General features: G+C 42.2%; 1 protein-coding gene across 1 annotated transcript in view; it reads left to right on the forward strand.

Moving 5' to 3' along the window:
- The window catches only part of LOC109930785 (sodium/potassium-transporting ATPase subunit beta-1-interacting protein 3-like), a 179,394-nt gene that overhangs the window by 38,145 nt on the left and 113,622 nt on the right, over nt 1-27,627 (forward strand). The gene's annotated exons all lie outside the window — the stretch shown is intronic.

Below are 27,627 nucleotides of genomic sequence, written 5' to 3' on the forward strand. Positions count from 1 at the left end.
GACTAATCTTGGAAGGTTTGCTTTATACTTTAACTACTAACTGTTCAGAATCTTTCAGCAGAACCTCCTTTCTAGTCCTACCAATGTCATTGATAACAATGCAAATGACACAGATACTTCCACATTTGGCTAATCTTAATGGGACTGTATGTAATGTACTTAATGTACTTTATGTACTCCAGTACTGTATACTTGCCCTTATAACAGGACATTTTGCTTTGAGTTCTTTCAGCTTTCTGACTTTTTGTGAGGATCTGGAATCTCTCCATCATGAATCTCTATCTCTGTTTTTGGGAAGTAAATATTCCCCAAAACAGTAACTGACATGTTTCCCTGTGGAGAAACAGTCTTATAAAGTTCTGGAGACTTATGTGGCAGAATTAATATTCAAACTATTCTTAAAATAATTGAGTTATGTGTATGTTCAATTTATGATAAGAATTCTTAAATTTATGATTGCATGTTACAAGGCAATAACATTTAATCTAATTGTGTAAACAAGCCTTTCTCAAGCAGATGTTGCTTTCTGGAATTTATGAAATAGTTAATCGGTACCAGATGGGAATCTAAAGTTAAGATTAACCAGATGTGGAAGTGTCTGAAAAAAATTCTCATTTCCAAGTGATTTAATCATTAATATTTACTTCTCTATCTTATTATCACTGAAGACTTCATCATCAAACTGCAAGCACATTGAGGTGATGATAGTAGCTAGAAAGTCCCAGGCAAATGTGTATGTACTGCATTAAAATACCAGAGCATCATTTAAAGCACGTCAAATCCCAGTTGAATTGATAGAAGGAAAGATGAGTAGATTAGATCAAAAGTTGAAGTTCAGGAATCAAAAGGATTGTGAAGTAGTGTTGGAGAGAAAAAGAGATAGCAAAATCTCTTAATATGTAAAGATAAGTCAGAAAGTATAGACATTGGAAAATATAGCTCAAAAACTTTGTCCTAGCAACAATAGAGGACAACTTGAAGATGAAATAGAAGCAGAGGAAGAAAAACCAGATGGATGGATAACATTGAGAGGTGAACTGAGGAAGGCGCGACAAAACCTAGAGAAGAAGTAAGGCAATAGAAAGACCTCCCCAAAGGCTGTGTTGAAGCAAATGAATAGTCATATTGACTATTGACCCTCAATCCAGTCAGTTTATACTTCACTATCAGAATGGGTTGTAACTGTGCTAATTTTTTTTTACACAGCATGTGGAAATCGCTGGCTAGACCAGCATTTGTTTTCCATCCCTAATTGCCCTTGAGAAGTTAGTGGCGTGTTGCCACCTTGAACCATTGCAGTCACTGAATTAGAGGTGAACCAATGTTGTTGTTGGGAAGGGAATTCCCGGATTTTGACCCGGCAACAGTGTTTGAACACTTCAAGTTTGGATCCCATGACAGTGAATGGTGAAATTTGAATACAAACAAAATCAAAAATTAGAAGTTAAATGATAACCATAAAACTATTCTCAACTGTCACAAAAGCCCATTTGATTCACTAATGTGTTATAGACAAGAATACTGCCGCCCTTACCTGGTCTGGCCTATGTGTGACTTCAGAGCCACAACAATGTGGTTGACTCTGAACTGCCCTTTAAAATGGCCTAAAAAGCCACTTGGTTCTATCAAGCTGCTTAACAAGTCACAGGAAAGGAATGAAGGAAGGACAGCCTGGCATCAAACTAAGTACCTAAAATGACAACAACAAACTCAGCAATGTTCTCCTTACTAACAGGTGGGTGCCAAATTGGGAGAGATGTTTCACAGTCTAGACACTCAATAGACTGACACAGCCAGACTCACAGATTTATACCTTACAGACTATGTACCAGAGAATATTATCACCATCCTTGGGTATGTCCTGTTGCACTGACAGGACACACTCAGAAGAGTTGGTGGTACAGTGGTATATAGTCAGCAGGGAGTTTTTGCCTTAAGAATCCTCAACATTGACTCTGGATCCCATGATGTGTAACAGCATTGGGTCAAATATGGGCAAGGAAATCTCTTGTTGATTAGATACCATTCCTCCGCCCCACCTCAGCTAATGAACTAGTATTCCTCCATGCTGAGCACAAGCAGCAAGTAGTATGCAGAGCTAGGTGAGCCCACAACCATCAGATCACATCTAAGCTCTGTCGTCCTGTCACATCTAATCATCAATGGTGGTGGACAATTAAACAACTCACTAATGGAGAAGGCTCCAGAAACATCCCCATCCTTGATGATATAGGACCTACAATGTCAGTGCAAAAGATAAGGCTGAAGCAATCCCAACAATGTTCAGCTAGAAGTGCCAAATGGATGATCCATATCGGCCTCTTCCAGACGTCCCTAGCATCACAAATGTGAGTGTTTCAATAATACAGTTCACTCTGTGCTGTCAAGAAATGGCTGGAGGCATTAAATATGGAAAGGCTGTGGGTCCTGACAACATTTGGCATTAGCACTGAATACATGTACTCCAGAACTTGCTGCTCCTCTAGCCAATCTGTTCTAGCGCAGATACAATACAGGCATTAACCCAACATTGTCCTTCACACAAAAAGCAAGTCAAGTCCCAATCTGGCCAGTTGGTGCCCCAACAATCTACTCTTGATCATCAGTAAAATGTTGGAAAAGATCATCAACAGTGCCATCAAGTAGCACTTGCTTAACAATAACCAATGCACTGATGCTCAGTTTGGGCTCCACCATGGCCACTGAACTCTTGACTTCATTACAGACTTGGTTCAAAAATGGATAAAGTGACTGCCCTTGACATGAAGACTGCATTTAGCCAAGTGATGCATCAAAGAGCCTTAGCAAGACTGGAGTCAGTGGGAATTGGGGGAAAAGCTCTCCACTTTATGGAGTCATATCCACCATGAAGGAAGATTTATGATTATAGGATATCAGTTATATCAGCTCCAGGGCATCACTGTAGAGGGTCATCAGGAGCCCAAACATCATCAGCTACCTCATCAATAACCCTCCCTCCATCATAAGATCAGATGTGGAGATGTTCATTGATAACTGCAAAATGTTCACCATTTCTGTCACCTCAGATACTGAAGCAACATATGGCTAACCACAGCAAAAGTTGGATAATATCCAGGTTTAAGCTGACAAGTGACATCTAGGGTTCATGATATACAAGTGCTAGGCAATGACCACCAGAAATAAGAGAGAATCTAACCACCAACCCTTATTTAATACATTGCCATCATTGAATCTCCCACTATCAACATCCTGCAGGCGGCCATTGATGTTGGCAGCACCTCTGGGAGTCATGAAATGGCCCTAGAAGAAGCACTTCAAGGAGCTTGGGTAATGGATACCAGGGTTTATCTAGCAATCTCCACATGTATCTGTGAGATTGGATGAACATTAAGTGATGTTCTGGGTACCCTCAAAGAAAGTCATGGAAATGCTTTGTGAACCACTTTAAGATAAGGGGTGATTTTACCTGACTGGCTAAAACTCAGGATGAATCTTTAAAATTGACTGTCATTCATCTCCCAACACCATGTACCAATCCTCCCATTTTATTTTAGCCACTTCTTGGATATTAACAAGGGCACCAGCCAATGGAGACCTCAATTAGGTATGTAAATCCAGCTTCAGTGTTTAAACTTTCAAAACAGTATCTCAGGGAGGCCCAGCGGCATTCTGACAAGTCACCTAAGAGCAGAGCTTGGTTGGACATTGAACAGTGTTCTCATGCAGAGAATGTTAGGTTGGATGCCAGTGCAAACCGTGAATGCTGATTTGCTGTTTATCTTCAACACATAAAGCACTTAAATATTGCCCCTAGGTTTCCAGAGAAGGTAACACTAGGCATTCTACTTGAGTTACATTAGCCCCTGTCCTAATTATGTTCCTGTGATGGTGTCACATAGGAAATTTCAAAATGTTGAAAGAAATGGAACTGGGATAGTAGTTAACTTTGAGGGGAACTTGAAGGTAATGGTCTTCTTATAATATCAGTGTTTTTGCCCTTTTTGGTGGTCAAATTTGTCAAGTTGTGTTGTGCTGTTGAATCAAACTTTGTAAATTATTGCGTTGCAACCTGTAAATGTACATACTGTCATCTCATTGCATAGCCAGGGACGTGATCAAATGAATTGTCTTATCTACATTGTATTGAGTTTGAATTAGTATAGCTTTTGTTTTAAAACAAAATAAGGAATTATATCACTTCAATACAAACCTTCACAGAATGAAAAATGCTGGCATGGAAACCTAGATAGACTGAATACTTTCTGTCCCTCTCACAAATTTCATACTTCTTTTTATTAAACACTAGCAAATTGCAACAGAATATATTAGGAGGATGAAACAATTTTCAATTGATTTTTCTTGCCTTGAGACGTATTTGATCTTTCCAAGAAGAGTAACTTACACAAAGATAAATTTCTAACAGGAACAGTAATTAGTCTATATTTGATTGCGTGATGTTCCTAGTAAGAAAGTTCCTTACATTGACTATCTGATCAGTGGTCTTAATGGAATAACCCTGATTAACTATTAAACATCTTAATTATGCTCCAGTCCTCTGACTGACTATGAACAATGATAGAATCTACTGGTATTAACAAAACCAAAAGGAAAGAAAATGAATAGTACAGTTGAGGAATTCTACATTGCAGAACTTCTGTGATTGTTTAAGATTCATAAGCAATTCTATGTTCGCATAAGTAAACTTTACAGCAGAATTTTGTACTTAGCAAATGCCAAAATTCCACAAGGAAGAAATATAGCTTACCTTTGGATTTAGTATAAAAGATTATTGTAGATATAAATTTATGATTTTAACAATATATTTCCATTTGCAACTTTGTCCTATCATTGTACGCCAAATATTAATTGAAAGCTAACAAATATAGTATGTTCGGTAATGTCCAGAAAAATGCCACATTAATTCAGCTAAAGCTACATTATACCCCTCCAAGTGTTCAGGGTAATTCGAGTGACATTAATTTTAAGTGCTTTACCTATATCTCTTTGGATAACCCAGTAGATGTGTTGGGAAATGTTCATAGCTAAAATGTAACTATCTGAAGAAGTCCTAATCTGACTGATTGATCTATGACATTTTTGCATGTTGCAGGATAACTTCCTCATAGTGTTCAGTCTGGTTCAAAATGAATGTTCCCAAAAATCTCTGTCGCAGCTTTAGAATTGTCTGAGCCAGCTGCTTTCAATTAGTTTTACCTTTAGTTACTGAAGAAGATAACGAAAAACCAGTTTAGTTTACACTGAGAACTGTCAAATATCCGAACATCACATGTATGTACAACATTTTATTAAACATGATGGTAGGAGGCCTTCAGATTACACTTTATCTTTTAGAGATGTTGGCATTTGTACAGTCAGCTGATTCTCAGTAGATTGGGGGTTCGCTGGAGGAAATAGAGTCATAGAGATGTATGGTACAGAAACAGACCCTTCCGTCCAATGTGTCCATGCTGACCAGATGTTCGAAATAAATCTAGTCCCATTTGCCCGCATTTGGCCCATATCCATCCAAACCTTTCCTATTCACATACCAATTCAGATGCCCCTTAAATGTTGTAACAGCACCAGCCTCTACCACTTCCTCCGGCAGCTCATTCCATACACACACTACCCTCTGCATGAAAATGTTGTTACTGAGGTCCCTTTTAAATCTTTCCCCTCTCACCTTAAACCTAAGACCTCTAGTTTTGGACTCCCCCATCCCGCGGAAAAGACCTTTTCTATGCACCCTATCCACGCCCCTTATGATTTTAAAAACCTCTATAAGGTCACTGCTCAGCCTCTGACACTCCAGAGAAAATAGCCCCAGCCTGTTCAGCCTCTTTCTGTAGCTCAAACCTTCCAACCCTGGCAACATCCTTGTAAATCTTTTAGATTTTAGATTGTCAGCATGGACGCATTGGATGGAAGGGTCTGTTTCTGTGCTATACATCTCTATGACTCTATTTCCTCCAGCGAACCCCCAATCTACTGAGAATCTACATCCTTGTAAATCTTTTCTGAATCCTTTCATGTTTCACAACATCCTTCCTATAGCAGGGAGACCAGAATTGCACACAGTATTCCAAAAGTGGCCGAACCAATGTCCTGTACAGCTGCAACATGACCTCTCAACTCCTGTACTCAGTGCACTGAGCAATAAAGGCAAACATACCAAATGCCTTCTTCACTACCCTGTCTACCTGCGGTTCCACTTTAAAGGAGCTATAAACCTGCATTCCAAGGTCTCTTTGTTCAGCAATACTCCCCAGGACCTCACCATTATGTGTTAAGTCCTATCATGATTTGTCTTTCCAAAATGCAGCACCTCACGTTTATCGAAATTAAACTCCATCTGCCCTTCCTCAGCCCATTGGCCCATCTGATCAAGGTCCCATTGTATCAGAGATAGTAGGAACTGCAGATGCTGGAGAATCCGAGACAACAAGGTGCAGAGCTAGATGAACACAGCAGGCCAAGCAGCATCATAGGAGCAGAAAGGCTGACGTTTTGGGCCTAGACCCTTCATCAGAAATGGGGGAGGGGAAGGGGGTTCTGAAATAAATATGGAGAGAGGGGGAGGTGGATAGAAGATGGATAGAGGAGAGGATAGGTGGAGAGGAAACAGACAGGTCAAAGAGCGGGGATGGAGCCAGTAAAGGTGAGTGTAGGTGGGGAGTTAGGGAGGGGATAGTTCAGTCCAGGGAGGACGGACAGGTCAAGGGGGTGGAATGAGGTTAGTAGGTAGAGATGGGGGTGCGGCTTGAGGTGGGAGGAGGGGATAGGTGGGAGGAAGAACAGGTTAGGGAGGCAGGGACGAGCTGGACTGGTTTTGGGATGCGGTAGGGGGAGGGGAGATTTTGAAGCTTGTGAAATCCACATTGATACCATTGGGCTGCAGGGTTCCCAAGCAGAATATGAGTTGCTGTTCCTGCAACCTTCGGGTGGCATCGTTGTGGCACTGCAGGAGGCCCAGGATGGACATGTCGTCTGAGGAATGGGAGGGGGAGTTGAAATGGTTCGCGACTGGGAGGTGCAGTTGTTTATTGCGAACCGAGCGTAGGTGTTCTGCAAAGCGGTCCCCGAGCCTCCGCTTGGTTTCCCCGATGTAAAGGAGGCCACAACGGGTACAGCGGATGCAGTATACCACATTGGCAGATGTGCAGGTGAACATCTGCTTGATGTGGAAAGTCTTCTTGGGGCCTGGGATGGGGGTGAGGGAGGAGGTATGGGGGCAGGTGTAGCACTTTCTGCGGTTGCAGGGAAAAGTGCCGGGTGTGGTAGGGCTGGAGGGGAGTGTGGAGCGGACAAGGGAGTCACGGAGAGAGTGGTCCCTCCGGAAAGCAGATAAGGGTGGGGAGGGAAAGGTGTCTTTGGTGGTGGGGTCGGATTGCAGATGGCGGAAGTGTCGGAGGACGATGCGTTGGATCCGGAGGTTGGTGGGGTGGTACGTGAGTACAAGGGGGATTCTTTTTTGGTTGTTATTGTGGGGACGGGGTGTGAGGGATGAGTTGCGGGAAATGTGAGAGACATGGTTGAGGGCATTCTTGACCACTGAGGGGGGGAAGTTGCGGTCCGTGAAAAACGAGGACAACTGAGATGTACGGGAGTGGAATGCCTCGTCCTGGGAGCAGATGCGGCGGAGACGAAAGAATTGGGAACAGGGGATGGCATTTTTGCAGGAAGGTGGGTGGGAGTCGGTGGGTAACCTCTTTGTAGGTTACGTGGAACAATCCCTCTTCCGTACCTACACTGGCCCTAAACCCCACCTCTTCCTCTGTTACATTGATGATTGTATTGGCGCCGCCTCGTGCTCCCGCAAGGAGCTCGAACAGTTCATCCACTTCACCAACACCTTCCACCCCAACCTTAAGTTTACCTGGACCATCTCTAATACCTCTCTCTCCTTCCTGGACCTCTCTGTCTCCATCTCGGGCAACCACCTAGAAACCGATATCCATTTCAAGCCCACCGACTCCCACAGCTACCTAGAATACACCTCCTCCCACCCACCCTCCTGCAAAAATGCCATCCCCTATTCCCAATTCCTGCCTCTTGTCCAGAAATTGTGGACTTTGTGAATACATGTTTGCCAACCCAGGGACAAAGTATTGGAGCATTTTGTCAAACTGCTACACCCAATCAGATACTTCCTTGGTGCAAAAAAGTAAATTTAGATAACATTTTACAACTCAAAAATGAAACTAGGAAATAAGATCTATTCTTTCCCACAGATATCATTAGTCCTATGAATGAACTCAATGTGAAACTTCATGGAAGAAGATTTGTTACCTAAAGTAATATGTGATGGGATTTCAGGCAAAGCTGAGACCAGTCTTTCCTTAAATGGAAGAGAAATAATTTACACAAAATCCAGGTTTGTTGCTATGTGCAGCTGACCATCATTTAGAAAGAAATATGCAGGTTGGCTTTGAAAATTTCAAGAAAAAGTTAATGTTAGATTTGCTGAAAATGACACTTCAGGCCTAACCTTTCAGCTTATGAGAGATGCATTCCCACTGATGTTGATTGTTTGTAGAAGGTAGTGGAAGTGGTCCTTGTGTCAGACCTGGAGAAGAAATAGACCTGGTTATGCAGCAAAGTACACTACTAACGCACGGAAATTTGGGCCCAACACCCAAACTGTGGTCAGATGTCCTGTTTTGAGAATTGATGTGAAGAAGCTATACCCTGTAATTAACTTAATCATTTAATTTAATATTTTCAGCGATCAGATAAAATCTAGGTATTGCTTGAAGCGGCTGAACAAAGCTCTAGGACTGAGTAAGTTGGAAAGTCAAGATCGAGATATAGATTAAAAGGTAGAAACAGAAAATTAGTAAGGTGAAGTACCACATCTATGTGCAAAGAATAGTTGTAATTTGGAACTCTCTTCCACAAATGAAAATTGATGCTAGAGCAACTGTCAAATTGAAATCTGATAGTTGCTAGATTTTTGTTTACCAAAGCTCTTAAGAGACACTGCCTATGTAGATTTAGGTCAAAGATCAATCATCATCTCATCGAATGCCAGAACGTACTTGTGAGTCTAAATGGCTGACTTCTGTTGTTATGTGTCTGTAAGCTGAACTTACATGCTGTATCTGAAAAACCCAGGCTAGGATTCAAAAACGTCACACTGAATGGTGATAGTTCTTTGTTGAATAAATATATACGCGGGAATTGTGTTTATCTGTATTCAATGAGTGTATGAAAACTGTGGTTTGTAAAATTAATGTGTGGTTAATACAATGTCAATATCACTAAACCTATGATTAATCAATGCTTTCTATTAGTCAATAGTAATTTTAATGATGATTTATCAATTTTAAATGTTAATGTAATGGTGGCTACCCATGGCTTTCTGGTACGATATTAGCTGTTATAATAATTTTTCTATAATGTACTTACAATGCCTTACGAATAAAATTACTGGTGTTTTTTTTAAGGCTTTGGTATCTTCAAAATAAGAGTTAAACATGTTTTAAAATCAACTAATATGTATTTTACTGCAAAATAATTATGGTATGTACTCATGTGAAAAATCAAGCTTCTACAGACCACATTTTTAGTCAAAAACTATGGGGTTGACTTATACGTGAATAATACTTTTGGGGGTTGAAATTCACCCTCTCACTTTGCCTCACAATATAGAGTTTCCAGGCCAGAAGCTTTTCTTGCTTGCTGTTCCCCACAAAAGTAAAAACAAAAGGAATCAAAAATTTTTTTTATTGAATTTTCATTTATGCAATAATAACCTCCCTTGAGAAAGACATTAATTTTTTAATGTTAAATTTAAATGTATCAAGTTCAGCAAAAGTGATATATAAAATTTATTTTTTTTTTCAGTTTTTAACAGAGTACAGAAAAAATGCTTCCGAGCATTAGAATATGAAATGAACAAGCATTAAAAATCATAAAATCACCCAGCTCATCATCTTCTGAACAAAATCACTTATCCCAATCTGGTTCTTCATATGAATCACCAGCATCACCTTCATCAGCAAACATGTTGAAATCACATCATTCCATAAATAGTTATCTTCTGTCCCATCAAGTGCATTGGATAACTTGGATTTCTCGAATAACTTAACAACACTGTCCATATTGCAGAGGGGTCTGGTTTGCAATCGAGTATGATGCCAACAGCATAGTTTCCTTTCCCATACCAGCTAAGGTTACCAAGAAGGACTCTCCTGCTCAACCTCTCTCCTCATATGAGGTATAGTCACCCTCAGGTTAAACCACCATCAGCTCTCTCCAATGAAATCAGCCCTGTGGTCTGCAGAACCGTGGGGACTTTACCTTACCTGGGTAGAAATTCCATAAATTCATCTTCCTTTATAGTGAACATGGCTGACTGCTCCTTTTGGGATTGCTGTTTTGGAATGGTTTTGAGATGGAATATTACCATTAAATTAAACTTCGTCTTATCAGGCTTACACAACAGCGCAATGGTTAATCTACACCTTTCATGGCCACTTGTATTCACCAATACTGTTTTCTTCCCAACCTTGCTTGCATATGACAAACTGGCATGCCAAAATTCATGGTTGTCTCATTGATGTTCTAAGTATAGGCTTATGTATATCTATTAATTTGTTGATGATTGATTACAAATTGCTGAAATGCGATAAATGTGACATCAAGTTTTTCTGGGAAATCTTGGTCTTTTGTCACAGCACAAAATTGTTTCTCTTTACAAATCTGGTACACTATCCAGGGGTGGCTTTGAAATCTGCAAAGCCTGATTTTCTGGTTCATTTCAGGGAAACGATTTTGATAGACCTGCAAGAAACTGAGTCAAGTCTGGTGATTTTTATTGAAGCGTTTTGCAACTTCATCTTCCAGTTGTTGTCACTTGCTGGACTTTCCTCTCATTATGCCTTTTATTCTTAAACTTTTGCTTAAACTGTGTACAGAGCTTCTTCCAATTTCCAATATTCTCTCTTTGAATTCTTGAGCTGCTGCAGAATTATTTGTTTCCTCTGCAATCTCAACAGTTCTAAATTTGAACTGGGCTGTGTATCTGCTGTAGCCTTCCAATTTCTATGTTTCTACGTTTGGTACCATGTTGTAATTTTACAGGACAGAACTGAAGGGAATGCCTTGGGTACCAGTGAGTTGTTAACCTTGAGAGCATGTATTGACATCCACAGTCAAAATCCTGGAACTTACTCCCTCAAGAAGGCAGCCCAGTACCATCACCTCAAGGGCAATTAGAGATGGACAATAAAAGCTGGCCCAATGAATTAGGCCTATCTTCCATGAATGAATAAAAAACAACTTTTGATTCTATTTAACATGGTCAATTCCATGTGCTGCTAAGTTTTTAAGCTTTTCTATGGTACTTCTCAGTGTGGGAGCTCTGTAGTTTGAGCTACTGTTTCTTTATTGAACGACCCCTTGATTGCCTCCAAGCTTTGTACGTGTGACCCACTTATACATTTCAGGTGACTTTTAGACAAATTAAGGATTTCTGTACTAACACTCAAGATACATGAGATCAACAAGTGATTTCAAATCTCGAAAGCACTACATCACCTTGGAAAGTCCAATCATGGGGATGACCCATTTGAAAAAGTCTTCCCCTTATGTTGAAGGTCAGAAACCATGAGGAAATGCTCCTTCAATCATAGGCTACTTCTATCTTGGATTTGCTGCAGAGAGGTTAATTGTGATCCCTGGAATTGGAGCACTAGTGAGAAGGTAAGTGGTAGCATTTAGTAAGCCCGGAGGAAGCTGAGCTTCTAAGGCCACAGGTCGTAACAATGGGGAAAATGGGAGGTGAGGAGGACTGCAAAGGAAAGGGAGAGGCTGCAAAGTATAATCAGAGCCTGCAAATGGGGGCCAGGTTTTGCAAAGGTGTATGAAAGGCCGTAAAAGAGAATAAAGGACTGCAAAGGAGACTGCGGGACCACAAAATTTCTGCGAAGAGGAGTGAGCATCCACACAAGGCACTGTGTAGTTTTAAACTATCAACAGACAATACATAACTATTTGGGAACCAGGAAAACTAAGGTGATTAATTCTTACAAATAAATGTGGAGCCTGTAAACTAAGGCTACAGGAATTCATGACCTACTAATGGGGGATTTAGTCATGTATACTATTGTAATGAACCATATCAATTGGATCATTTAATATGGAAAGTTTTATTTCATAAAGATTTACTTTACTATGTCATAAAAAATGCACCTGATATATAGTGAATTTATTGAGGTGCACTTGCTGTTAGAGACAAAACTTGCAACTGTTTAGCTGAACCCTCACGAGTCTTCAAAAAGTGTGTTTAAGGTGATAGGTTTTTGTATGTAGATATATGTACAGTTATTTTATAAAAGCATTAAGAATGACTTGTGTCAGAGATAGCAAGAACTGCAGGTGCTGGAGTCAGAGGCAACACAATGTGGAGCTGGAGGAACAAAGCAGGCCAGGCAGCATCAGAAGAGCAGTAAAGTTGACATTTCAGGTCGGGACCCTTCAACTTTCCTGCTCCTCTCATGCTGCCTGGCCTACTGTGTTCCTCCAGCTCCACACAGTGTTATCTATGAACAACTTGTGTATTGGTTTCCTTAACTGTAAGTGTATAAAAAAAACCAAGCCACTCTTCAGAATCACTCCAATGGGAGGCCACTTCTTTCTATGGTGATAACAAGGTGTAGAGCTGGATGAACACAGCAGGCCAAGCAGCAGCATAGGAGCAGGAAGGCTGACGTTTTGGGCCTAGACCCTTGTTCAGAAATTATGCAGTTCCTACTATCTCTGCTTTCTATGGTGCCCTTTTTTACTTCTATTTCCAGTTTGTGTTTTAAAAGAAATGGGAGTGCTGATCCCACCCTTTTGCAATGCTGGACTGAAGTGTCTATGGTGTGTGCTAACTGAAGAATCTTTAAAGTGATGCAAGCAGCTCACTTGCTTTAATAAGGAATGTAATGATTAGAAATTGCACAAAATCCCAAGTGTAGAATGGAACTGGTCTCTTTCTCTAATCCTTGGTCTCCCTCAGCCTCAAAGTTTAATGGAGGATGAAAACCAAAAGAACTGCGGATGCTGTAAATCAGGAACAAAAATAAAGTTGCTGGAAAAGCTCAGCAGGTCTGGCAGCATCTGTGGAGGAGGAAACAGAGTTAATGTTTCGGGTCCAGTGACCCTTCCTCAGAACTGATGGTGGCTGGGAAAATGTCAGTTTATATGCAGAAAATAGGGAGGTGGGTGGGGTAGGGAGTAAACGATAGGATAGAGCCCAAAGAGAGAGAAAGACAGTTGGACAGACAAAGGAGTTGCTAACGATCAGGCTGGGAGGGTGAATAGTTGTTAATGGGGACTGTTGGTGACTAACAACAGGGGGTGTGTAGTGGCAGGCTATGTGGGGTGGGGGGCTGGGACATGGGAGAGTTTAGGCCCTAAAATTATTGAACTCAATATTGAGTCCGGAGGGCTGTAGGGTCCCCAAGTGGAAAATGAGGTGTTGTTCGTCTACCTTGCGCTGGGCTTCACTGGAACACTGTAGCAAGCCAGAGACAGAGATGTTGGCCAGGGAGCAGGGTGGTGCATTGAAGTGGCATTTAATGGAGTGCATTTAATGGAGGATGGTCTGAAGATTCCTAGCCTTAACCATGACTCAGCATCCAAAAGGATCACTATCCTTCCCTGGCAGCCAACTTATCCTAGTCCCTCTGTCATTTATTTTAATCTCTATGCAGCAAAATTTGTCCTGCTTGCCTATTTCTGTACCATGAAGGAAATCAAGTTCTGGCTGTAGGCCTATAGCATCACCTGGGAAGAGTTTGTCCTGTCTGCCTGAGTCCTGTACAACTGGAACTCCTGCAGACTGCTCTGGTCTGTGACTAATTTTCTGCCCTGCTGTTGCAGCTTTACCTCAGTCTCTCTCTTTACAATCACAACTCCCTTATTAAACTGGCTGTTAAACTCAGGGGAGTTCCTTTGAGGCTTGATCTGCACCCTATTCCTTCATGTTTTTGTCATCATTGTGTTTTCTGAGTCCTTGCTTTATTTCCCAAGTCTTTGCAAGTACTGTCATTTCTGTATTCCTTTACCACTGAAGCCTATTTAGTTATTCCTCATGTTAATTGTATACTGCTCTGTGGGCCTTCACACACACTACCTTCAGATTCTATATGTGCTTTCCCATTCTACAGTTCAGTGCATGGGTATGCCTCAACATCTGTCACTAGCTGGCTCTTAGCACCACCAAGTTCGGATTGCTGGATTCACCTCAGCCACTGACCTTCATTTCAAGTTCTAACCACCTGCCTTGGGTTCTGTAAATCTGTGTTGCCACCAATCTGTGATCTGCATTCTTATTAATAAACAGCATTAGGGTTTATTGAACATAACCATATGCAAAGGATGGTAAGAGAGGACATCTTATTTAGAACTTTACAGACCTAGGCTCCAGTTCCATGTGACTTGCCATCACTCTGATAAAGCTCTCCTAGTGAAGATATAACGTCCTTTAATTTACAGCCAGAAGGAGCAGGAGTATGTCATCTTAGGCACCAGCCCCACTCCCACAATTTAAGCGGCTTCACTGCTTGTGATTGTGATCTCCTTGTGTTGTCTTCACCCAGGAATCATATTAGCCCCTTGACCCAGATTTTCTTCCAAAGCCATGATCTATCCTCCCCCAACAGCCATCACGTAATTGTCTACTTGTTGTGATTACTTCAACTCCCTGACATTTGATCTCTCACCTGGTCCATGACCTCCATCCAAACTCCCAAACCCATAATCATCCCAATGCCCTCTTCCCCAGGCTCTCCCCAACTGTAATCACGCTCTTCTCTGGTCCCCACCTATGGCTGTACTGTACAGACATTCTCACTCAAACTGGTCAGCTCTGAATGAAGAAAATTAAAGAGACTATAAGTAAATCCATGATAAACCCGAATCAGAGATAGTAGGAACTGCAGATGCTGGAGAATCCGAGACAACAAGGTGCAGGGCTGGATGAACACAGCAGGCCAAGCAGCATCATAGGAGCAGAGAGGCTGATGTTTCGGGCCTATTAGGTGCTGCGATTTAATTTGGCAGATATTTTGTGTTACCTGCATTTGCAAATTTCCAGCCTGCTGCATTCTCTCCTTGTTCCTTCCCTGAGCCCAGTTATTTTATAGCCTGCATGAACACATTTCAATTAAATAGTTTAGTGACAAATTTTCTTCTCAACTGGTCACGTAATGATTGGGAATGTGCCATAAAAGGGACAAACAGGCTGAGGAAGCACTGTCCCTGTAAGATGCAGCATGGAGGTTGTGTGAGAATCTGAAAGGGACCTTGCAATGCAACAAATGGCCCATACATACAGAGCAGGGAAAGAACAATGGATAGCACCTCAGTTAAAAATGCAGACAAGGAACTCTCAGATGAATATGCTGACCCTACAAACATTATAATCACCAATGGTCATTTTAGGATTAAATTAGTGAACATTTTTTTGCAGAGAAGAATCTATTGTGTGTTTGCCTCAATTCTACAGTTTCTGGCATTTTGCTACTTCTGACAATTTTGTACAACTTTAATTCTGAATAACCATCTCAACATTTAAGTTTCTCATGGGCCCATGGATACTCCTGGGATCGGTCAGTTGGAACTGATGTGTTGTTTCCAAGATTTCGGTGGAGATGGATAAATTGGGCTACAGCCTAGGAAGCAGCTTTCCATTTGTTATGGACCAGACCAGATAAGACCCCCTTCAATATAGTTTAAGAAGGTAGCCTAGATCCTAACGTTTTCTTCTTTTAAAGATAGATGTGAAGTACCATGTTTTGCCAGATGCAATGCGACTGGCCAACCTACTCGATGTTAAGCAAAACACAATTTATTTAAACACTACAGTTAAAATACAACCAAAAGAAAGAGGAATTTGGAATAATTTAACTATTGGAAAACTTAACCAAATAATAGCCACAGTACCTATTATTAATTAACTGTTTCAATATCGTAACATCCCATTAACACACCCCTTGGCAAGAAGGCAAATTCAGATACAGATTCTCACAAGCAGTTCTCCAATCCAGGAGGGAAAAAAATTAAGATAAAATTCAGAGAAAGTAGAAGCTAGGAGACATTCATTGAAGCTTCCAACTCTTTAGAGACCCCAAAGGCTTCTGCTTAAAACTAAACCTAAAAACTAAAAAAAAGAACGAGGAAGCCTGTGAGAGATCTGTGAGAGCTGGCCACACCCAGGCTCCTTCCATTGTTCCAACTTTTAAACAAAACCTAAGGACTCACAAATTGTTTACTTCCTTAGAGACAGTTTTTCACCTCTGCCTTACTACCTCTCTTCAAAACAAAACCAGGACAAAATAATCTCTTAAACTGACACCATCGTCACACACTGGAGCATGTTTGGACCAGGTCTCCAGCCGGTTTCATGATGCTGCAGGGGACAAACATATAATTCTATTGGAAAAGCTTTTCCAGCAACTTCTGTTTTTCTTCCTGATTTACAGCGTCCGCAGTTCTTTTGGTTTTTAATTCTGTTGGATGTTGGAATTGGTGTACATTCCTGGATTTTGGCCTGCATTGCATTAAAACTGCCAGTGCATGTATCCCTTTCAGTCACATTAGTAAGTGGGCTGAGGGGGTAGCAATTTAAATTTAAAAATATTCTGCTGGCTAATGGTACCAGCACCAGTTTTGCCTACTTCTCCTGAACCAACCTGACACTAATGCCTACTGCTGGCAAGTAGGTAACTAAAAACACTAGAGAATGATTAATGGATGCCATAGACCACATATGATGAGTTGACACAATACTCCTCATAACTAAATTGAATGCCTGCAGTGTATTAAGGTGTAAATGTTAGTGAAAATGAAACAATGACGAAAAAGCATTCAATTTTTTTTTCTCACTGTTTAAAATATCAGCATAATATAAAGTTCCAATGAGGTATATGTTTCTAAGATTCAAAGTGACGGTTATAACAGAATAGAGAACTATGGATGCTGGAGATTAGACACTTTTTCGCTAGCTGCTGTCAGTTCAGATGAAGAGTCACCAGACTCGAAGTGTTAACTCAGCTTTCTCTCCACAGATGCTTCCAGACCTGCTGAGTTTCTCCAGCGTTTTCTGTTTTTGTTTTGAAATGACAGTTGTTGGTGTTATACTGTAATGTTCCTTCATCAGTGCTTTTAATGCAGGAATTAAACTGCATATTTGAAATGATTTAATCATTTCACCGAATCAAAAGATGAAGGAATATGATGCAAAAATTTCCATTGGAAATATCCCCAGGAGTAATTTATAGATTCATTGGTTTTGGGGATCAAGGAAATAGCAAGGGAGTCCAACAGATATTTTGCATCAAAGTCTTTACGGTGGAAGATACTTTGATCATTCCATTAATACTAAAGAATATTGGGGAGGAATTAAGCACCATCACAATTGCTAAAGAAGTAGCATTAGAAAAGCTATTGGCTGAAGGCAAAGAAGTTCCTTGGCCTTGATGGTTTGCTCTCCAGGACTATAAAAGAGGTAGCTACAGAGATAATGGATGCATTGGTCGCAATTTTCCAAAAAGAAGTTGGATTCTGGGGAAGCATCAGAGGATTAGAAAACCGCCAATGTGAAATCCCTATTGAAAAAGGTCGGGGGGATGGGTGGGGGACAAAACAATGGGTAACTATAGGCCAATTAGACTCACATTATTTGTTGCAAAATATTGGAATCAACTATGAAGAAAGTAATAGCAGAACATTTATAAAATCATAATCTAACCAAACAGAATCACAACAGTCTCATTGAAGGAAAATTGTGTCTGACTAATTTATTAGATTTTTTGAGGAAGTCTTAACTGGAATGGACAGGTATGTTGTATTTGGACTTCCAGAAGACAGTTGACAAGGTACCTCACAAAGATAAGACAAGAGCCCACAATGTTGGAGAAAGTTAAATGGCACACATAGAGAATTGGGTCATGGGCAGGAAACAGCAAGGGGGGATAAGGCGTTCTTTTTCAGGCTGGTTACACGTGACCAATGGGATTCGTAGGGGTCGCAACTGTTTACAATATACATTAATGACTTGAAGGAAAGAAGTGTAGCCAAATTTGCAGACAATAATGAATGGGTAGAAAGACAGGTTGTGAGAGGGATACGAACAGTTTACAGGGAGATATTGATAGGGTAAATTAGTGGGCAAAATGTTGGAAAATGGAGTATAAAGTGGGAAATGGGAAGTTGTTCATTTCGGAGGGGAAAAGCTGCAATACAAAGCGATATGGGGGTACTTATGCATGAAAAATTGAAAGCTAGCACATAGGTGCAGCGTGTAATCAGGAAGTCTAATGGAATTTGGCCCTTATTTCAAGGGATTTAGAATATAAGACACGGGATGTCTTACTGCAACTATACAAGGTATTGGTGAGACCACATCTGGAATGCTGCGAGCTATGTTGGTCCCCTTATTTAAGGAAAGATATCATTACAATAGAGACTATAATAGAAATTAGAATAAAATAGAAATTTATTATCAAGTGTCCTTTTGCATGAAAAATACAATGAAAAGTTTTATAAGTAGCCCCACAACAGTGCCTACATCAATGACAGAAGTCATGAATAATAATTTTAAAAAAGTAAAATTCACATAAAGCTCATCATAGTTCAGTTTTCGGTTCTTGGGCTCAGGGAAAGCCAATTAAGGAATGATTAAACACCCTGAAGATGCAGCCGGGATGAGAATGCCACGCTGGGCCGCTGGAATACTGGGCCATTGAAATATAGAAACATAGAAGAGAGGAGCAGGAGGAGGCCATTTGTAAGAGCATCTTTCCTCAGTAAAGGAGACCAAAACTGCACGCAATATTCCAGGTGTGGTCTCACCAAGGCCCTGTACAACTGCAATAACACATCCCTGTTCCTGTACGCAAAACCTCTCGCAATGAAGGCCAACATACCATTTGCCTTCTTTACCGCCTGCTGCACCCGCATGCTTACCTTCAGCGACTGGTGCACAAGGACACCCAGGTCCCACTGCACACTCCCCTCTCCCAATTTACAGCCATTCAGGTAGCAATCTGCCTTCTTGTTTTTCCTTCCGAAGTAAGTAACCTCACATTTATCCAAATTATATTGCATCTGCCATTGATTTACCCACTTACCCAGCCTGTAGAGATCATGCTGAAGGATTTCTGCATCCTCATCACAGTTTACCCTCCCACCCAGCTTGGTTTTTTTGCAAACTTGGAGATGTTAGATTTTGTTCCCTCATCCAAATCATTAATATATACTGTGAATAGTTGGGGTCCCAGCACTGATCCCTGTAGCACCCCATTAGTTACTGCCTGCCAATTTGAAAAGGACCCAGTAATTCCTACTCTTTGTTTCCTCTCTGCCAACCAGTTTCCTATCCATCTCAATACACTTCCTCAATTCCGTGCGCTTTAATCTTACACATTAATATCTTATGTAGGACCTTGTCAAACGTTTTCTGAGAGTCCAAATATACTACATCGACCAGCTCCGCCTTGTCAACTCTACTTATTATATCTTCGTAGAATTCCAACAGATTTGTTAAACATAAATCTATGTTGACTCTGTCTAATCCTGCCACTACTTTGGCAGAAGCCTCTGCCAAAGAAGACTGCCAGGCCGAGACTGGACAACAACCCTTGCTGGGCTGCTGGAATACCTGGATGCCAAAGACCTCCAAACAGAGACGAGATCTCCACACCAGGAGAAGACCACCACACCAAGAGACTTCTACACTGGGAGACCACTATGCTGGGTCAAGACCATATTTCTCCTCCTCCAGGCATACAGGCCTAGCTGCACACCTGGAGCTTCAGCCTAACCTGCAGGTCAGGACTGGGGGAGTCAGCTTGGGACATGTTCCCCACTCGCCAAGAGACCTTGAGCTGGGGTGGAGCCATGTTCAGCTGATCCTCACATTGCTGCTCCTTCATCTGCCACTCTCCAGGCTTTAAAGAAAACTAAACTAAGAGAAAAGACAAAAAAGGAAAAAAAAAGCAAAAAGAAGAAGAAAAAGAGAAAAAAAGCCGACGGGAGTGGATGAGCACATGGGTCAGTCCCCTCTACTCTGCCGCTATCTTGAAGGTTCACTAGGATGATCCCTGGTATGGATAGATTGTCCTATGAGCAAAAGCTAAACAGGTCGGGACTCTACTCAGTGGAGTTTAGAAAAATGAGAGGTAATCTCATTGAAACTTACAGAATTTTTAAGGTGTTTGACAAGGTAAATGCTGAAATGATGTTTCCCGTCATGGGAGAGTCTAGGACCTAAGAATACAGTCTCAGGATAAAGGGGCACCAATTTAAACTTGAGATGAGGAAGACTTTCTTCTCTTAGAGGATTGTCAGCACTTGGAACTCCTTGCCACAGAGGGCTGTGTGGGTAGAGTACTTGTGTATAATTAAGGCTGAGAGAGAGGAGATTGTTGATCAGTAGGACAGTCAAAGGTTATATGGAAAGAGCAGAAAAGTGGATGTGAGGACTGTTGGATCAGAGCCTGATACTATTGAATGGTGGAGCAAGGTTGAGAGGCCGAACAGCCTTCTCCTATTTCTGTTTCTTATGGTCAAAGGCTAATTCCACCTCCCCACCTCCACCCCATCTGTGGTACATAGTTCTATCAAGCATGCTCTACACTGCTAATGCAGGATGGATAAATTCATCCACACTATCATGAGGATCCAGCATCTCAAACCGATGCTTTGTCAATAGTATGCTTGAGCTCACACTTCCCAATGACTATTTGTCAGTTTCTATGAGGTGTTTTGCTGTGTTCAAGCCCATGCTTGTTCATCGACTTGTCTTGGCAGATCTAGTTCTGTGACATGTATTGGAATGAGTTTCTTGATTGACAAAGAGTTCTCCCAAGGCTGTGTTTTCTTATTTACCGTCTTCGCTAACCACAATTCCACAGTGGATTCTTTGGATGCTAAAATTGCATCAGTCATCAGTGTTATCTAGTTAACCTGTTTGAACTGAAACAAATCCATATCATCAAAATGATTGGAATCAGTAATTCAGATCTGTATTTACACCTTTCCGAAAATTTCCTTTATTGACAAGTTTAGAGAAACAAACATGAATTCAGATCCAGGAACAGTCAAAGAAAGTGCATTTTATGTGCTTGGAAGAGAGCGAGAAAGAGAGAGAGAATTGATGGATTTGTAACTGCAGAATTGAAAGGTTTCCTCTCTCTTTCTCACTCTCTATCTCTTTGTTACTATCATCCTCTCAGAAACAGTACCTGATGTTTTACTGAAAACTGAGGTTCAGATTAAACTTTACAATTCAGAGATTCTCAGGACTTTTAATTACATACTCTTGATCTTCCATTTTGTACTGGATGGTCTCATCTTTTTCAACTTTATACTGATGTTTATGTGTGTTTTTATGTTTTATTATTTTTCTCGGTGGTTAGCAGGCAATAAAACTTTGTGATTCTTTCACTCAAGAAAAGCATATGATTAGCTCCTTCATCCTTGGACAAGCAAGCTGGGTTTCATTTGAAGTAGGATGTGTTGTGTGCTTAAAGGAATTAAAAACCTTAGTTTTGGCCAACTGAAAATGTTAAAAACGGTCATAAATCGACCTCCTCATCTGGTTATAACAATTATTCAACCTTCAAGTGAACTAAGCGGGATGGCATGGTGGTTCAGTATTAACATTGCCTTTTGGTGCCAGGAACCCAAGTTAAATTCCAGCCTTGGGCAACATTGTGGATTTTTCATGGTCTCCCTTTGTCTGCGTGAGTTTCTGCCAGGTGCTGTTGTTTCCTTCCACAGTCCAAAAATGAGGAGGTTAGGTTGATTGGCCATGCTAAATTGCCTGTAATGTTGTAGGCTGGGTGGATTAGCCATGGGAAATGTGAGGTTACAGAAATGGGATAGGGGCCTGTGTCTGGGTAGGATGCTGTTTGGAGGGGCATTGCAGACTCAATGGGCTGAATGGTCTCTTTCTGCACTGCAGGGGTTCTATGGTACAGCATCAGTAAATTCAAAACAGGTTTTGTATGACTGTATAGACAAGAGTATATAAAAGGGTTTTAGCAGTGCATTGTACAGTGTTAATTTAGCACATAACCTAATTGCTAAAATTGATTATAATTGACAAGAGATCATTGTTGACAAACATTCTTTAAATGTTGAAGTGTATTAAACACGTTCTTCCAAGTGGACTCAGAGTGGAAATGTAGCAACAAGCTCTTTCCAAAGCACGTGAACCAATGGGAAAAAAGGGGGATTGTATCTCCTTTGGGAAGTGCCCTCTGTGCATCGGAGGAATCCCCTCGAAAAACATACCTTCCACTTAGTACTTCTACACTTGTTCTCCCAAATTCATCCCACCCCTCGCCACGACTTTGCCCAATCCTCAGCTTGTTAAATCCACCTGCAGTGTATCATTGTTTAAAGTTGAATAATTTGAGGCGGACCATTTTCTTGCAAGGTGGGGATGAACAGTAGAAACTCAAAAAATCAGCCCATTTCCACAGATTGTGAAATGTTCTATTTTTGCCGCCATTTCTACATTGCCCTGTACAAGTAATGGCAGAGGGCTCTAATTTGGTTCACTTTTTGAAAATGGATCATTTGCCAAATAGAGGTCAGTTTAGATTTTATTGGACTTATTTACCCTGTGAAATAACAACCGAGAGAACAGCGAATGCCGTAAATCAGAAACAGAAACAGAAGTTGCTGGAGAAGCTCAGCATGTCTGGCAGCATCTGTGAAGAAAAATCGGAGTTAACATTTTGGGTCAGGTGACCCTTCCTCAGAACTGGTGGTAGCTGGGAAAACTTCAGTTTGTATGCAGAAGACAAGGTGAGGGTAGGGAATTGGTGTAAATAATAAGTGGAGATAGAGCCCAAAAGGGAGAGAAGGACAGTTGGACGGACAAAGGAGTTGATAATGATCCGGCTGGGAGGGTGAATAACTTAATGGAGACTGTTAGTGACTCATAATTGGTAGTGTGTGATGGCAGGCTATGTGATAACAAGGCCTGGTGTGTGGGGTTGGGGTCTAGGACATGGGAGAGTTCAGGCTCTAAAATTATTGAATTTGATATTCAGTCCAGAAGGCTGCAGGGTCCCCAAGTGCAAAATGATGTTCTGTTCTTCCAGCTTGCGCTGATCTTCGCTGAAACACTGCAGCAAGCCTGAGACAGAGATGTTGGCCAGGGAACAGAGTGGTGTGTTAAAGTGGCAGGCAACTGGAAGCTCAGGGTCTTTTTTGCAGGCAGAACGTAGACGTTCTGCAAAGCAATCACTCAGTCTACACTTTGTTCCCCCAAAGTAGAGGAGATCACATTGTGAGCAGCAAATACAGTAGGCTAGACTGAGTGAAGTACAGGTAAAGTGCTGCTTCACCTGGAAAGTGAGTTTGGGCCCTTGGATACTGAGGAGGGAGGAGGTAAATGGGCAGGTGTTGCAGGTGGCGGGTGAAGGTGCTGTGGGGCTGTGGGGGATGTTGGGGGTGAAGGAGGAGTGGACTAGGGTGTTCTGGAGGCAGAAGGTGGACAAGAGAGGGGAGGAAAATATGTGTCTGGTGTTGGCATCTCGCTGGAGATGGAGGAAATGGTGGCTGATGATCTTCTGGATGTCAATGCTGGTGGGATGGTAGGTAAGGACAAGGCGAACCCTGTCGCTGTTGCAGGAGGGAGGAGAAAGGGTGAGGGCGGAAGTGCCGGAGATGGGTTGGACCCAGTTGAGGGCCCTGTCGACAATAGTGCTGGGGCATCCTTGCTTGGGGAAGAAGGTGGACATTTTGGAGGCTCCCTTGTTGAAGTTGGCTACACCTGAACAAATGGAGATGGAGGAACTGAGTGAATGGAATGGAGACTTTTCAGGAAGCATTGTGCGAGGATGTATAGTCCAGGTAGCTGTGGGAGTCAGTGGGTTTGTAATGGATATTAGTGGCCAGCCTGTCCCCAGAAATGGAAACAGAGATGTCAAGGGAGGGAAGGGAGGAGTCAGAGATAGACCAGGTGAAAGTAGGGACAGGGTGGAAATTGGAAGCGAAATTGAGGAACTTATCCAATTCTGGATGAGAGAAGGAAGCAGCACTGGTAATATCATCAATATATTGGAGAAAGGGTTGTGCGTGGCGGCCGGAATAGGACTGGAACAAGGAATGTTCCATGTACCCCATGAAGAGCATGAAGAGACAGGCATAACTGAGCCCCATGGGGCTACCCATGGCCACCCCCTTACCTGAAGAAAATGAGAGGAGTTAAAAGAGAAGTCATTGAGGGTGAGGAAGAGCTCGGCCAAGTGGAGGAAGTTGGTGACAGTTCAGGCTTTTACTCCAAAAAGAAGTAGGGAGCCCTGTGACCATCCTGGTGGGGGATGAATTTGTAAAGGGATTGCACGGTATATGGTAAAGTGGAGGTAGCTGGAGCCTACAAACTGGAAATTCTGAAACTGGCATAAAGAATCAGAGGGATCATGGATGTACATGGGCAGTGACACAGTCAGAGGAGAAAAAGCTGAGTCAAGGTAGGAAGAGATAAGTTCAGTGGGGCAGGAGCAGGCTGAAACAAGGCAGTCCTGTCTGTGGATTTTCAGAAGGAGGTAGAAGCTAGTTTTGCGGGGCTATGGGACTATCAGCTTGGAGGCGATGGGTGGGAGATCACCAGATGAAATGTGGTCAGTTACTGTAGTTGATAAAATGGTCTGATGTGCCACGGTGGGGTCATGGTCCAGGGGAAGATAGGAGGAACTAGGAGGATATCTGAGAGCTGGCGTTTAGCCTCTGCAATGAGAGGTCAGTACTCCAGACTACAACAGCACCATGCTTATTGGTAGGCTTAATAACAATGTCAGAGTTGGGTCGAAGCGCATGGAGGGTGGTCAGTTTGGAGGGAGATAGGTTGGATTGGTTGAGGAGGGAAGAGAAATTGAAGTGACCAATGTCATGTTGACAGATCTCAATGAACAGATCAAATGCAGGTAAAAGGCCGGAGGGAGGGGTCCAGGTGGAGGGAGAGTGTTGAAACTGGGCAAAGGGGTCTGTGGGTTGGGGAGAAGACTCTTATCCAAAGAAATGGGCATGGAGGTGAAGATGACGAAAGAAGAGTTCGACATTATGCCGTGCTCAAAATTCATTAAAGTGTGGGATAAAGCCAAGATCTTTGCTGAATACAGAAAGTTCAGTATCCCTGTGCTTAGATCCAACTCTGATTTTGTTATTAAGCCTGCCGATAAGAGTAGTGCTGTTGTGGTCTGATGTACTGACCTCGACATTGCAGAGGCTGAGCACCAGCTCTCAGATACTTCTTCATATCTTCCCCTGGACCATGACCCCACCATGGCACATCAGGCCATTGTATCTAGCATGGCCATTGACCTCATTTCATTTGGTGATCTACCCTCTTCACTGGCTCCAAGCCTATAATCCCCCAGCCCCACACAGCTCGCTGCTACCTCCTTCCGAAAATCCACAGACAGTACTGCCAGGGTAGACCCATTATTTCAGCCTGCTCCTGCCGCACAGAACTCGTCTTTTCCTACCTTGACTCAGCCTTTTCTTCCCTGACCCAGTCACTGCCCACAAACATCTGTAATTCCTCTGATGCTTTGCACCAGATTTGGAATTTCCAGTTTGCAGGCTCCAGCTGCCTCCTCTTTACTGTAGACATGCAATCCCTTTAGAAATTCATCCCCCATCAGGATGGTCACAGGGCCCTCTGCTTCTTCCTGGAGGAAAAGCCTGAACTGTCACCACCCTACTGCATTTGGCTGAGCTCGTCTTCACCCTCAATGATTTCTCTTTTAACTCCTCTCATTTTCTTCAGGTAGGAGGCAGTACCCATAGGTAACTGCATGGGCCCTAGTTATACCTGTCTCTTCATGGGACCGTGGAACGTTCCTTGTTCCAGTCCTTTTCCAGCCCCACCCACAACTCTTTCTCCAATATATCGATGATATTATTGGTGCTACTTCCTTCTCTTGTCCAGATTTGGAAAGGTTCATCGATTTTGCTTCCAATTTCCATCCGCCCTCACTTTCACCTGTTCTACCTCTGACTCCTCTCTTCCCTTCCTCCACATCTCTTTCCATTTCTGGGTATAGACTGGCCACTAATATCCACAATAAACCCAGCAACTCCCACAACTACCTGGACTACATATCTTCGCACCCTGCTTCCTGTAAAGACTCCATCCCATTCTCCCAGTTCCTCCGTCGCATATGTTCAGATGAGACCAACTTTGACTAGGGAGTCTCTGAAATGTCCACCTTCTTCCTCAACCGAGGATTTCCCAGCACTGTTGTTGACAAGGCCCTCAAACAGGTCTGACCCATCTCCTGCACTTCCCCCTCAATCCCTCTCTTCCCTCCCACAACAGTGATAGGGTCCCCCTTATCCTTACTTACAATCCCACCAGCATTCGTATCCAGAAGATCATCAGATGCCATTTCCGCCATCTCTAGCAAGATGCCATCACCAGACACATATTCCCCTGTGCTCCCTTTGTCCGACTTCCACAGGGACCATTCCTTCCGGGACACCCTGGTCCTTCACTCCCAACAACCCCCCACAACTCCACGGCACCTTCTGCTGCAACTAGCGAAGGTGCAACACCTGCCAAAATATGACCTCAGTATCCAGAGGCCCAAACATACCTTCTAGGTGAAGCAGCACTTTACCTGCACTTCCCACTATCTAGTTTACTGCATCTGCTGCTCACAATGTGGTCTCCTCTACATTGGGAAAATGAAGGTGACCAATTTGCAAAACATTTATGTTTTGCCCGCAAGAAAGACCTTAAGCTACCTGTGGCCTGCCACTTTAACACACGACCCTGTTCCCTGGCCAGCATCTCCACCTCAGGCTTGCTGCAGTGTTCCAGCAAAGCTCAGCACAAGCTGGAAGAACAACACCTAATTTTCCGCTTGGGGCCCTGCAGCCTTCCAGACTCAATATCGAGTTCAATAATTTTAGGGCCTAAACCCTCCAATGTCCTAGCCCCCTATCCCACACACCAGTTCCTGTTATCACAATACCCTGCCATTACTTGTTAGTCACTAACAGTCCCCATTAACAGCTATTCACCCTCTTAGCCAGATCGTTATCCACTCCCTTGTCTGTCCAACTGTTCAGTTCTTTCTTTTGGCTCTATCCTTATCTATTGTTTACTCCTGACACCTCTCACCCACCCTGTATTCTGCATAAAAGCTTATATTTTCCTAGCCACCATCAGTCCTGGAGAAGGGTCACTGGACCTGAAATGTTAACTCTGATTTCTGTTCACAGATGCTGCCAGACCTGTTGGGCTTTCCTAGCAACTTCTGTTTTTGTTTCTTATTTACGGTGTGATTTGGAATGGTATCACAAAGGTGCACTTCTATATTTTCACTTCAGATGACTCAAACCCATAGTGTAACTCTGGAATTGTTTATTGTGGATTAAATGTACTTGCAAATGTGTCATCAAATATAAAAGGCCAATTTAATGAACATATATAAAAATTTCTAAAATTGCAGTGGGTGATGCTTCTCAAGGAGAGTTCAAAATCTTAATTTTGTCTCTCAACCATCAGTATGTGACTGTAATCAGTTTGCTGCTAGTAATGTGTTGTATGTAAAGCATTTTGGGACAGTTTTTTTGAGAGATGTGGTATTGTATAACATTGATCCAATTCTTACTTTTTTTTGT

The sequence above is a fragment of the Rhincodon typus genome, chromosome 19 (assembly GCF_021869965.1).
Source record: "Rhincodon typus isolate 14 chromosome 19, sRhiTyp1.1, whole genome shotgun sequence".
NCBI classification, from domain to species: domain Eukaryota; kingdom Metazoa; phylum Chordata; class Chondrichthyes; order Orectolobiformes; family Rhincodontidae; genus Rhincodon; species Rhincodon typus.